At 39.0% G+C, this 14,049-nt stretch overlaps 1 long non-coding RNA gene across 1 annotated transcript; it reads left to right on the forward strand.

The window, feature by feature from the left end:
- Nucleotides 1–346: 346 nt before the first annotated feature.
- On the forward strand, nt 347–11,630 carry LOC106935827 (uncharacterized). Its single transcript, XR_001421981.1, has 3 exons — nt 347–427; nt 5,921–5,929; nt 11,621–11,630. It is a non-coding gene; the product is annotated as an uncharacterized LOC106935827 (long non-coding RNA).
- The last annotated feature ends 2,419 nt before the right edge of the window (nt 11,631–14,049 follow it).

Here is a 14,049-nt window from a genome sequence, read left to right on the forward strand (position 1 = left end):
TTTGTTATAGAAACACAGCTACTAATATTTTCCAGCCAGATACGTTTTTGCAACAAAAGCTAAATTTCCATGCAAACTTTTGTAATAGATCAACCCAACATATTATTAACTGAAATTGAAGAGGCCAGACTTGTAAAAGTGTGGCTTGTTTCTATGTTTAGCCCTCTTCACTCTTAAAACAGATGCTGTGCAGCCATTTTTCTTCATAAACCACAGAATCTGTAAAAGTCCGTCTGCACATAATTTAAGGTCTCAATAAATGCAGTTTTTCTGTTTCTGGCCTCAGAGGTTTGTTAGAGAACATTAGTGGAGAAACAACTTCCTGAAGAACTCAGCATTCCATGCACCACAAGTCTGGAACAAACTTCCAGAAAACTGCAAAACAGCTGAAACGCTGAGTCCCTTTGAATCAAGGCTAAAACCTGCTGTGGAACCATAATAAATGAAACATTGACCAACATTTTGATGTGTAACGATGACGTTTACTGGCTTTTATGACTCTGTATTTTTGTGTTTTTATGAGGTAAAGCACTTTGAACTGCCTTGTTGCTGAAAAGTGCTTTCCAAATAAACCTGATTGATTGGTTGAACTCAGCAGACGGGTCAGGGAGGAAGCTGTTTGGAAGTTTAAAACATTAGGTTTTAAAACGGCATCCTCAGTTTTGAACTTCTCCCAGAGCTCTGATCCATCAATCATCTGGACATGGAGAGAGGATGGACAAACGGCAGACCAAACAAAACATGGACGTCCATCTAAACTGGCCAATGAGGCCCTAAAGCATCGAGACCTAAACTGGTGAAACGAGGCTGGAGCCGATAACAACGGATAGATGATATACTAAACTGATGATTTCATCCTAACGTTCTGGAATATGTAGAATGACAAATTCCTATTTGAAACTAATTAAAACTCATGCTGCACATCACCATGAAGACTTGATTCAGGAATGAACTATTTTCGTCAGCAGAGACAGGGAAGCTGGTCAGAGCTGATGTGAAGACGGATGGAGACGAATAAATAAATCCTGGAAGAAAACAGAGGTTTCTATTGAAACATATTCATGCAATAGAGTAGTCTAGTCAAAGTCCAGGAAATAGAGACTTCAGATGTGATGTTCACAGATGCTCTCCATTGGAGCTGCAGCTATTTTCCAAAAAGTAATAAAAATATGTTTTAGTTTGTAGCTTTTGGGTTTGTAGAGTCAAACCCCAAAAGACCTGCAGCTCTAATTGCAAATAAATGTAATTCTAGAGTGGAATCGCTCCAGAGGCCTGAATAGAGTTTAGTATATGTGCTTATCTGCTTTTGTGGGTCAATATAGGCTGTAAATATTAACTTTTCTGACCCTTTATCTTGATCTTCCTCATCACAGAAACCTCGGCTCCAGAATCGTACTGGATATCTCAAAGGATGCTATTGTGTCATCAAGCTACCCTGGCTAATTAGGCATCCAGTCTGCACAAACACACACACATACACACACACACACACACACACACACACACACACACGCGCGCGCGCGCCCCTCTGGGCCCCACAGCTGCTCTCGTTGTGGAGGTTAAGTGCTAAAACATGTTTGCCTTTAAAACATGACTTACAGATGTGCCAATAGATTTCTAGTTACCTTTCAGAAAGAGACTCAGTCGTTTGCAGAGGGCAGCAGGAAGGGGGAAGTAAATAAAGGGATGATTTTATAAGATCTTAATTTTGCGAAAACAAGACAGAAACATTTGCTCTAGAAATATTATCAACTGCAGCAAATGTTGTTTTTACATAATTCCTTAACTAATTTGGTTTCTTCTCCTTGAATACGTTAAAGTGCTTTGTGGAAAAATATTTCGACACAAACTAAAATTGTATTAATTTCCATGATTAAAATTGACAAATACGCAGGAAATAAAGTACAGGGCCAAATCTACCTGTAATTTACCAAAATGGAGAATCAAGACTTGTAAATAATTCAGATGAAAGTTGTAATTTCTGCTCCGGTTCTGACCGGAACTGGTCCTTTAATACACAATGACTTCTGCCAGCAGTCCCATTATTATCAATGGTAAGTGAGTGGCTGTAAAAGTCTCATTGTGAGGATTGAACTGCATGCAGAAATGAATCTTTTAAAGCATTGATCTGTTTGGCCTTATGTAGTTCCTCCAAGCTAATGCTACACATGTGGACAGAAGCTAAACCTGTGACCTACAAGCAAACTGAAGATGTAATCAGGCTCGTTTTCCTTCACTTAGTTCAGACATGAGGAAAAAGCAGAAATACTCCTTTTTGGGAGAAAACTGTGTTTTATTACTTTAGTTTTGTATCAGTAGAAAACACACAAAAAGTCAGAAAAGCTGTAGAGAGGAATTTTCCTTAACTGATAAACTTTATACTCACAAACAACGGTAACTTTAATCTTGTAAGTTTATTTTCTTAATAAACTAATCAGCTCTTCCATGTTTTATGACATCTTAATTATTATCCCCTTGTGTTATCAGAATACTTTATAATGTGTAAAAGCTATTGGAGTTCCTGATCTGCTTCAGTGTGTGTGTGTTGGGATGAATTCTGTGTTGATAATGTGAAAATGTGTGAAAGAGAAAAAGTTTGGGCCCAAAATGACAAATTATGCTGAACGGACATAATTCTTCCAAGGAAACAACCCGGAGTTCGCAGCAGCACTGCAGCTAAAGCACTGACTGAGTTTTCCATGTTAGTACAGAATAAATATGTAAATACATTATATGTATCACTATTGACTCTATTTTTGTTCTCAAATAAACACAGAGAATATATTAAATGCATTAAAGAGAAGGCAAACATGTGGAGAATAAAAAAATAAACAGTTTGTTGTACCGAACATTTTCCATGATAAGATTTTCATTTGTTCCCTGACAAAACAAATCTCTAAACTCTAAACATTTGAAAACATAATTTATTTTACATATAATCCAATGAAGATTTTTTTTGGCTCTAAAATAAGATGATCCAGTTTAAAGATCAGAACCTGAAGAGAGTCTGTTTACCTCAAAATCCCTTTTACTCCTGGAAATCACATGATGTAATCAGGATGGACTGACACCTTTTCCTCCAAAGTATGATTTTCCCAAACAGACAAATTGTGTCTCAGCAAATGTAAGAGGCCTGAGCTTCAGTCACATTAAATCATGGCTGAGCCAGCAGTCACGCAGCTATCAAAGACAGCAGCAGAAAAAAAAAAGCATTAAGCATTTTTTCCCACTAAAAGGAATCTGGAAAAGCTGTCAAAGTATTCCACTATGAGGCATTAAAACTCTACGTAGCATTTTAGCACCTTGTAAATCTGCAGTGTAATATAGTGATGTGAGGTTTCCTCTCTGTGTGTCTGTGTGTGTTTGTGCGCGTCCCATCAATGGATTTGTTATATGGCAAGTCAGTAAAGCGGCCCAATGTGAAAACCATCTTCCCAAAGTCAGAGAAATGTGATGTGGATCGGTGCTGATAATAAATAGCCGCGATAACTGGGGGAGGAACCCATCATCCGGCGGTGAGATGGGTTTGCACGAGGACGAAGCAGCCATAAAAGCCTGAATGAAGAGATGTAAAACAATAAGGCCAGGGAGGATGGGAGAGGTGGGGCGGGGAGGGGGGCGACCCTGGCGAACGGGCAGGAGATGGAGAGATAGAGAAGAGGAGGGTGAGTCAGCCATGTCTGCTCTCCATCAAAAACTGTGTCAGTCACTCACCGCCGCTGCCCCACAGCTTCAGCTCTCACATTAATTCCACTTCTTTTAACCCGCAGCCAGGGGTGTCCTCCGCTGAATGTCAGGCCTGCGTTCGGGGTGACAGGAGACCGAGCGAGGCAGAGTGGAGAGACGGAGAAAAAAAAAGACCTCCTCCATCTTGAGGTCTGACCCAACATGACCCGCTTCTTTCCATTTTAATTGAACTCTCTTCGATATCGCTGCTGTCTCTTTGACTGGCGTTTAGGGACGTATGGCCGGATACCTTGCTGTATCACATGGGTTGACGGGCGGACAGATGTAGGAGATGACAAGCGCACAGACTGACTGTGTCACCTCATAAACCAGCCAACGAAAGCAGGATGGAGACCATCATGTTGGCACAAAGCAATAAGGAAAATGAGGGAAGTCATTTCCTCTGCTTCAGACTGAAATTATTCAGCCACATTCCAAACCCACATCAGATTTAAACAAACCTCCAGGTGATTCTCAGTCAAACGTTTATCTGTCCACACCAAGGAATCAGGCTCACAGGTCAGTGATGTGCAGTCAGCGGAGTTAGTGCCCTAACTGCCCTAACAACTAACACAGATGCTAACAATGATTATTTTTATTGGTAATATCAACATTTTTATGGTCAAAATCTATGAATTTATGAGTTATCTGTGGGGTGAGGAAGTGCAGTGCTGTGCCTCACCTGTGGGGGCGCTGTGTCACATGTAGTGAATGTAGCAGGCAAATGGTGGCTGGTAAAATTCAGGCCGGGTCGGCCCAACATGATTTGCTTGATGGTTGGGTCAGGATCAGGTTCCTATAGTTACGTTTCCATTAATTATACAATTGTGCAAATTGGATTATAAAAATAAATTTGCTTCGTGGAAACATGTCACATTTGAAAAATGTTACGTTTTTCCAATAAAAACTTTTTTGCGCTAGGATGAGGTGGTTTTTCGGCTTTGCATTTCGCAAAACTGGATCTCGAGTCACATTATTAATAATTGGATGCTTCTACTGGAGGGAAAGACAAAGAAAACGACAGGAAGTGGTAACAAGATGATGACTCAGCATATTTTTTAAGACTTATTGCATGAACAAACATATTAATTTGTGATTTTAATTGCGTTTCTTATTGAATGGAAACATCTTAGTTGCAAAATTGTGTTTTTTTTTATGTTAGCCGAATATCGACAAAGTTTTGCGTACATTTGTAATGTCTAAACACGACAAGAAAGCCAATATACTTGTTTATGTACATGTAATGTTACTTTCCACAGTCTAATACATTTAATAAATGTCAGTGACATATTTAGTCTTTCTGATTGTGTATAAATGTGCAGGGTGAATCGGAGAGTACTGTGTCTCACAGATAGGGGGCAGTGCAGAGCCCTGGTATAACAGTCTCTCATTGAAAAGACTGAAAATAATCAAAGAAACTTCAGTTGAAATACATTCATCTCCATTAAAGCTGCCAGATACTTTCAAATGGAAGAAAATGGAAGTTTGCGTCGAAGAATAAATGCTTTATGCATAAATAAAGGTAGGATCACATATGATTTTCAATTATCAGTAAAAGGAGTCAAAGCCACAGTTGCTACGTGTCACGTTACATGTGAGCGCCGTCTCTCCACGACCCACACAGGAAGCCTGATGAATAGAAGCCGAGCAGCGTATATCTGGTCAACATGGCATGCGTGAAAAATAATTACACTTAGCCTGACGTCCAAGGTCGACGGGCTTCAACAGCTGCACAGTTGTTACCAGCTATTTTTCCTTCTCCTGTCTCGACTCGGCTGCATGTTAAAAACACATCACACACAACGTTTTTCATGCTGTCATTTGATCGCACATGGAGGCCTCTTTCACTATCATGACTTCACTCCTTAGAGAGCGGGTCACACTCGTAGTCACGGATATGATGAGGGGAGGGAACATGTGTGAAAACATATAGTTTTGATATATATTGACGATGCCACAAAGTTTTATGTGTTTTACCTGAATTTTCTATCACAAGTCAAGTTTGTTTGTATTGTTCATTTCAGCAACAAGTCAGATCAAAGTGCTTTATATCATGAAAACATATAAAGTAAAAAATTATGAAACAGCAAGAAGCCAACATCAAAATCATCAGGAAAATATACATAATATATTTGAACAATGTTTCACTTACTGCTACTCTCAGCAGGCTTTTTAGTCTTTTATACGAACTCAGTGTTTTGAGGTTTTCTGGAAGTTGTGTTTCGTTGAAGTGAACTCTGGTGCAGTTCGAATGCTTATCTGAACGATACAAACCGCTACAAAATCAGGAAGTTGACTACAGTGCAGGGTATTATGGGTAAATGCTACCAAAAGAAATGTGTTAGTCTAGCATTAGCGGGAGAAAAATAACTTATGGCTTAGAACACAAAACAGAATTCCTCCTACCACTAAAATCTGACACCACTCCATTTTGTTTACATTTTGTAAAAAAGGAGGTTACATTCAGATCTTTGTTTAGTTTATTTAGTGGTTCTTGCTGCAGCGCCCCCACAGGTGAGGAGGGGAACAGAACCAGAGCAGCTGGAAATGGAACAAATGTTGCAACTTTGTTCCCAAATCAATCTGAGTCTGGGAAAATGGGAAAACAGCCTCAATTACACTCAGATGGACAATATCCTATTTTTGTGTTAGCTTTGAATTACTTTAATTGGCTCTGAGTAAAAATACAATCAATATAGAAATGCAAACCCAACATATTTCTAATTATTTTTAAAAAATGTTTTTCGTTGACATCAGACCAGCTTCCTTGCTCCTAAAACACTGCTGTGGTTGTGATGCTTCCTACTGGCCTTTCTGTACTGTTAATGATTGTTTCAGTGAGAAGTTGAGGAGCTGAAACGCTCCAGCAGCTGTGCCAGGCCCCTCCACTCCTGCAGCCTGTGGCACACTCTCCAGCAGAGAGAAATGGGCGCTGGGAGATGGGGAGGCAGCGCTGGATGAAATTCAAGGCCAAAGCATTCACGTCTCCTCCATCTACCGCCTCTCACCTTAGGCACAACGCATTACGGCTCCTAGAAATAATCACAGCCAACCAGGATGGGCTTCACCACAACACAAACCCAGCAGCAAACGTCTGTTTCTATTTACACTTTGGGCATTATTAGACGTGCACTGGCGAAAACTCATGTTTGCATAAGAAGGACTGTTTGCAACCGAATATCTGTTAAAACTAATTGCACCTCTGAGATTATCAATAGAACTGCGCCGGGAATTACACCTAAACCCGCGCATGAGTCATACGCAGCTTTTTCCCATTTTATTGCCACATCCTCACTTTCATTAGCTGAAAAGGTTACAGGTGCATTTAAAATACCCCCACATGAATCATCTGTACCCTGCATGCTGAGGCGTAAACTCTGGAGCCGTGGTTTCTCACATGCAGCACCGCCGACCTCGCTCTCCTTCAACTGCAGGAGGACATTTCAATGGCATCCTCCTCCGTCTGCCTCCTAAACGCAGCAAAATATTATCGAGGGAATAAATAACTCAGCCAGGTTAATTATTTGGCAGACGCATCTACAGATTAATAACGGAATAAAAACGCAGCAGCTGGAGTTCGGTGAGGTTTAACTGTTGAGAGGGAAGGTGAATCCAGTGGAGGACGGTGAGGAATGATGGGCGGTTTGTTGGTTTCAGATGGATGCAGGAGCAGGTCTGGCCCAAGGCTGACAGTTTGCTGTCTGAGAGGAGAGATATGAACTACGGCAGCCCGGTGGGATCATGATGACAGGAGGATCACTCACAGACAGGCAAAAAGGCAATTATGTGGCAGACAAAGAGAAAGAGGAAGAATTATGTAAAATTGAAGGCAAATGTTATATGTGTATATATAGAGATTAAACATAGAAGTGGCAGTATCATGCTATGGGGATGCTTTTCTTCAACAGGAACAGGAAAACTCCTGGGAGGTGCTAAATAATTCTGGAAGAGAACCATGTGAAAGCATAAATCACACTGATAGCATGTTGAAGTTGATGTTTAGAGATATTTTAGTTTTTTAAAGACATAAAAGGTCAAAAGTTTTGCTCTCCAGACGTGGAAAGCTGGTGGAGACATTCCCCAAAAGACCTGCAGCAAAAGGCAGATCAGCAAAGTATTAACTCAGACAAGAAATGGACTCCATACTTTTCACATTTTTATTTGTAACAAACATTTCCCTCCACTTATGTGAGCTGATGCCTGGTTCACATGATTACATTTTAAAATTGTCATCGAAGTTTCAAAACCTGAGACCAACCATGATGATAAAGATCTTAGCTGTTCAGGTTTGAACAGTGTGTGTGATGCTGATCCACATGGCAGCAGAAACACTTGACCGACTGACCAATTTCACTCACAAACGTCCAGATATCAGACAGGAAATCTCACCAAACAAACATGGCCGACTGGGAACAGTGATTGTTTCTGAACGATGCATTCAAAGCCGACAATTTTTTCTGTTATATTTCAGATTCCCTGTGTTTTTGTAGACTCTCTTTATGATTGGTTACATTCAACAGGCTGCGTTCTCATTTTCACTCAGGGAAAAACTCACACGCTTCGATATCAGGCCAAGACAATCCAACATGTTGAACGTCCCTGATTTCAGATCGAAGCGGTTCTGATGTTCTTCACTCCTAACACACGGCAGGAATGACTCTTAAGATTCCCTGAAGAGTCTTTCCAATTGTTGGAAGCGGAAAATCAGCATAAAAATTCTGCTGTGTGAACTAAGCGTACATGTCAGTTACATATAATCCTAATAAAAACATTGTTTCTGGTTTTAATGTTATGTCGCGTATTAAAAGACTTTGCATATTCGTTTAGGTAAGGAGGATCCTCTCTGTTGTTGGTGATGAGTCATCAATCCTCACACAGACTCAGTTCAGCAGCAAAAACACGACATGTCAACAAAATCCCAACGTTAGTTCATATGATGACACAACATGTCCCAGTTAGCCAATTATTGACATATTATAATCAATCAATCGTTCTCATTGGAATGTTCTTCATGCGTTCTGTGCCTCAGTGTGAGTGTGTGAGTCAGCTTCGTGTGTGTGTGTGTCGTTATCTAGCCTGCTCCAGCTCTGACCTTGTTGTATATCAGTAGCTGTCACACTGAGCGCCAACTTCAAGCATCACATGTTGACCTGCAGAGTAACCCAAATAAAAGTATTCACACCCACCGGGTCCAGACTGCAGCTCTGAACGTCCATGTGGCGTGAAAACTTTTAAAGTGGTTTTACACAAACAAACTATATTCAACATTTTACTGAATTTCTAAACTGGTTAAGAACAAATCAACCCAGATTTGCTGATCAGTTCAATAAAGTGAAGAAGGACCCCATGTGGAGTTATTATCACAGCAAATGCACAAACAACCTAAATACCCTTAATCTAGTCAGGGGTAAAGCCTGTATTGACCTAGTGGTGCTGCGTGTGTGTGTGTGTGTGTGTGTGTCTTTGAACTGCAGTGACAGGATCACCTGAAGGGGGCAGACTGGGGTAATTTTCCTCTTTTCCTGGGAAAACGAGGAGAGAGAATATTTAATCTGTTTTTTCTGAGTTCAACAATATTTAATAGAAAAAGATGAACAAATATAACTTGACTTGGTCTAACAGTGAATATTTGGGTTGATAGTGAATTACAATGTTGACTTTAAATTAAGAGGATTTGCCTTTTTTAGTTTTACATATAATGTACACTTGATTTAAATAAGTTGAGGACCTTTGGAGGTAAAAACATGTTAAAATTTGAAACGTAATTTGAAGCAATGTGAAACGATATGTGACAGTGGGAATTCACAAGCAACTTATCCCACAATGCATTGTGCCGCCAGGAGCTACTACCATTAAACCAACAACTAACTAAACCACTTTTTTATTTGTTACAAAGTGGTTTAAAAATGTTAAGGTGGAGCTTTATTTATGCAGTCAGTCAGTCAGAATGGATCTAGTTTCAGAGAAGTATTACAGATTTTATTTATATAAAACTGAACCATGAGTGAATTGTATGTTTATTGCATAAGATTAAAAAAATTGGACAAACTATTAATGTTTTCAGTTAGTATGAATAAAGAAGCAAATGAAATTCAGGACAAGTTTAATTTGAGTAGATTTATTTATATGTAAGCAATTTGAAAAGAGTCTTTAGAGAACTTTGGGTTTAATTAATTAAGTAATTATAACAAACTCAGATTTATTAAGCTATGCTCATTAATATAGCACAAGCTAATATTATTCAATCAGCAAATTTAATGAAAACTAAAACATTTTGAGCATGTATTTTTTAAGTACGTAGAACTGATGAGGTTTTACAGTGTGGATCAGAGTGTAATCCATAGGTTTGTCAAACAGGGAGAATCCACTGAGCTGATCGCAGCTCAATGATTCAACTCTGCTCAAACATTATCCATTCGTTTCAGATGTTAACTTCTCCAGTTTGAAAGCAGGACTTCTGTTTTTCCTAATGAGCAGAAATGGAAGAGAGAACGGAGAAATAATAGTCGTTTTTCCCTTTTCTGCATCCCTTCCGTCCGTCAGTCTGTCCGTCAGCCCCTCACACCCCTCTCACCCTGAAGGGCAGGCCCTGCCTTCCATCTGTTGTCTGTCCCAGCCAGGAGCGGCCCGTTCCCCCTCCGCTTGCATTTACAATTCAATTAAAAGCAACAAGCCCACTTTTCTTCCTGCTCTTCCTCCTCCTCCTCCTCATCTCTTTTTTTAGCTGTGCCTGGATGAGCACAGCAGAAAGGCCGGCACCCCATGCAGGGATGCAGCCATGACACACACACCCTTACTGGAACGGTGCAGAGCAGCACCAAGCCGACAGATGATGCAAACACACACTGACGCGTAAATACACGGCGTGTGTGCAAAAAGGAGCGAGAGGGAAGAAGATCCTTGGAGCTGAGGAACAATGCCAGGAAAGAAAGACAGAAAGTGGGTCAAACTTTGCATTACAATCATGAATGCAACAATGATGTAACAGCACAACTGTAACTGAAAAAATGTTTGCAGAAATAAAAGAATCAAACTTAAAGACTGACGTCAGTTTAAAAACATTTTTAAGAACTTGTTCTGCAACACTGAGAAACTTCTCCCATGATTTCCCACCTGCTGTGATGTTTGACATTCTGCAGAAGAATGAGAGTACACTCTCTGCCAGAGCACTTTATCAAGTTTTTTTTTTTTTTAACAATTAACAAAGCTTTCCCATAAACAGCTTTTTTGTCATCCTTTGTGATGCAGTAAGAAAACACATTATGGAGGCTTGGGAGCAAATCAAGTCCCTCGTAGATTTCTCTTTGTCTTTTCTCTGAAATGTGAAAGCAATATCCACAGGCATCTCAAGGAAAGAGAGAGGAAAAAAACAGCCTTTAATATTTAATTATATTGGTGCCAACATGCAACTTTTATCACTTTCTTGTGTCATTTGCATCTCTGGCAAGCCCAGAAGATATACATAAAAAGCTTGTGAGAGAGAATATATGTGGCGAGGAAAAGAAATGGAGGGAAGCAATCAAAAGAGGATGCAAAGGGAACATGCTAATGTGTGAGGATCCATACAGCAGAATGAAGGAGACAGAGAGAAAAAAACCCAACAAACACAGCAGAACAAAGATGAAATATGGAAAAACACCCACTCAGTCTATAAGAAACATAAAGAGAAACCCTCACTGAGAAGTGAATTGATAACTTTGTGCAACAGAGATTTATGTAATGCTACACATCCCTCTTAAAATGCCAGCAGGTTTTTGTAACAGAAAACATGAAACATTTCCACATATAATTTGCCATCCTGTGTAATTCAACTAAAAAAAAAAAAACTGTTACAAGGTAAGAAAATCTGTAATAACCTGGCTGCATACATTTGCACAATAAAACTTGGTTGAAGCTGCTTTTGATTTTATTTTAGGGTTTAGTTTTCTATGGTACATCAGTTATAGAAAAACTGACTTATTTAGCTTGGAAGATGTTCCTGTTTTTACATTTACTTTATTTAGCTAAAGCTAGTTAGTTGAGAGGCTACAAAGGAACAAAATGATCTCACTATACAAAGGTATCAGTCAGGAGAAGGGTTCAAGAAAACACACCATTACAAACACACCATGGCTAAGCTAGCATCACAAAAACTGAATATTTTTCTAAAAGTAATTTAAAAACAAGACAGAAACTTGATCTACAAATCCAAATCAGGGCCTTAAAAAAGCAACAAACACTGATATTTATTAAAACAGAGTTTAGATGGGAGAAAAGAGGCATCATAACTAAAATGGAGACTGGAATATTTTTTAGCTTTCAGTTTTTTGTGCAAAGCCACACTTTCAGATTCTTACATTTTTTACTACAGAACAGCTTATGGAATAGCTTACTGATGGCGGTTTTCTACGTTAACCTTTCCTCATTAATATATTTGTGAGCAACAATTTTCCAAGACAAGAAAGTCCAAACCGCTGTAAATATTTCATACGCTGAGCAGAAAAGCTGCAGTCCAGGACCTCCACCTGTGTAAACTCATAAAGCCTGCATTAAAAGCTCCGGGCTGCCGCAGTGATTCTGTTCTTCCTCTGCTGCTGGATGTCAGGAGAGAATGTCAGGGCATGTGAGGACACCGGCGGACATTCAGGCCTCTAATGTGGAGCAAACAAAGAGAATAATAATGAACAGAACGGCCATGTTTGGTTTGCCTGCGGCGGGTCGGTTGGAGCTGATTGGAAAACCTTCATCTGGGGATGAGAGAGGGAGCGAGGCAGCAGACAGGTAGGCAGGAGAGGAAGAGGAAACCTCAGTGAACCTACTGACCACTCTGTGCAGTTTGCACATAAACTGTGACCCACTGCTTTACACCCACCACTGACTTCACCAAGAAGTGATTTACTGTTTTTTCCTGCCTTTTCTGCAGCTCAAAGGCTAAGTGGGCCTTAGAAGTTCAAAATATGAGGTTTCTTAAGGAAATAGATGAAGTCATATGACAGATTTAATTATACGTGCAAAAGAAAATAAAAAACAATTTAGGAGCAAGTTACAGATTTACTTCTAAATTACAGATTTTCCTTGAACATCAGAGTGAATACTGATCATTTCCTCTGAGTTGTGTGAATTCATCCTGCTTCTGAGTTTACACTGAGAAAAACAGCCATCATTTACTGTCAAGTTAAAGTTTCTGAAATAACTTGTTTAATGCTGGTGAGTGGTTGTAATACTTCATCATACAGTTTGTTGGATCTGTTGTCGCTGCTTTAATTTGTGAATAAGGACAAACTTAGATTAAAGCTGCTATTATTCACAACTTTTCTCTGTTTTCAGGTTGAAATGTAATCTGTTAACAGCAAACGTCTGATTTGCGATGCTTAAAAAAGACATTTGAGGCGACTTAAAAAAAACAAACAGATTCATAAAGTTACAGAGTGAGTTTACAGGTCTATAAAAACAGCAGCACTTTTATTAAACTATATACACATATAACTGATGAAAAAAGGTAAGATGTTTTGATAAAACCGAGGATAAAAGAACAATTCAACAATTTCAGGTTTCTGCTGGTTATTGCACTGACCTTCTAATTTTAATAAATAAAACCCAAACATCAAATTCCAGAACCAGAAAACCAGAAAATCTAAAGACTAAGAAACATTCAGTTTTCTCAAAAGACACTGAAAATGTAAAAGAGGGAAATAATTAAAAGTTTTAATTTAAATTTTGATATAATTTTCATGTTGAAAATTATTCATACTAATTAATGATAACATCTTTAAAACATTATTTTAATAGCTGAGCATTTTCTAGAAGTGGGGAAGCCTCCTTACCATCACCCTAATTTTCAGCCTATCAGATTCTAATCAGGACTCTGAAATCTTCCATTCAGAAACAAAACATGTTGATAAAATTAAAAGATTGTTTTAAATCTGTGACTAATTCTGCAGCTGGTGATTGTGTGTGAAGGCAGGTGAGCTAACATGTCTGATCATTTAGTTCCTGTGTGCCCGATTCTAAATATTATACCTTAAGCTTATTGTGAGCTTTATCCTCCAGTCAACAGATGGCGATAATTCACCAGTTTACTAACGGCCTATTCAAAGGAAATACAGTGAGAAAAGGCTTATTTTGAAGTTTGAATTAGGGATGTTAAAATCAGTGACTCATAGCAGAAACAGAGCATGTGATTTAAATTAAAACCAACTTAATTTACTAAACATTTTAGGATTTTAACCTTTAAGGCTTGGAAGGAAAAGTCTGCATTTTTCCACCCTGATTTGTATTTTTCCACACTTAGACACAGAAAACAACAGAGTGAAATTCCAGACGTTTCAAGCTGTTTACTCTAAA

The sequence above is a fragment of the Poecilia latipinna genome, unplaced genomic scaffold, assembly GCF_001443285.1.
Source record: "Poecilia latipinna isolate Pla-1442-1.1 unplaced genomic scaffold, P_latipinna-1.0 Scaffold2030, whole genome shotgun sequence".
In the NCBI taxonomy this organism is placed as follows: Eukaryota; Metazoa; Chordata; class Actinopteri; order Cyprinodontiformes; family Poeciliidae; genus Poecilia; species Poecilia latipinna.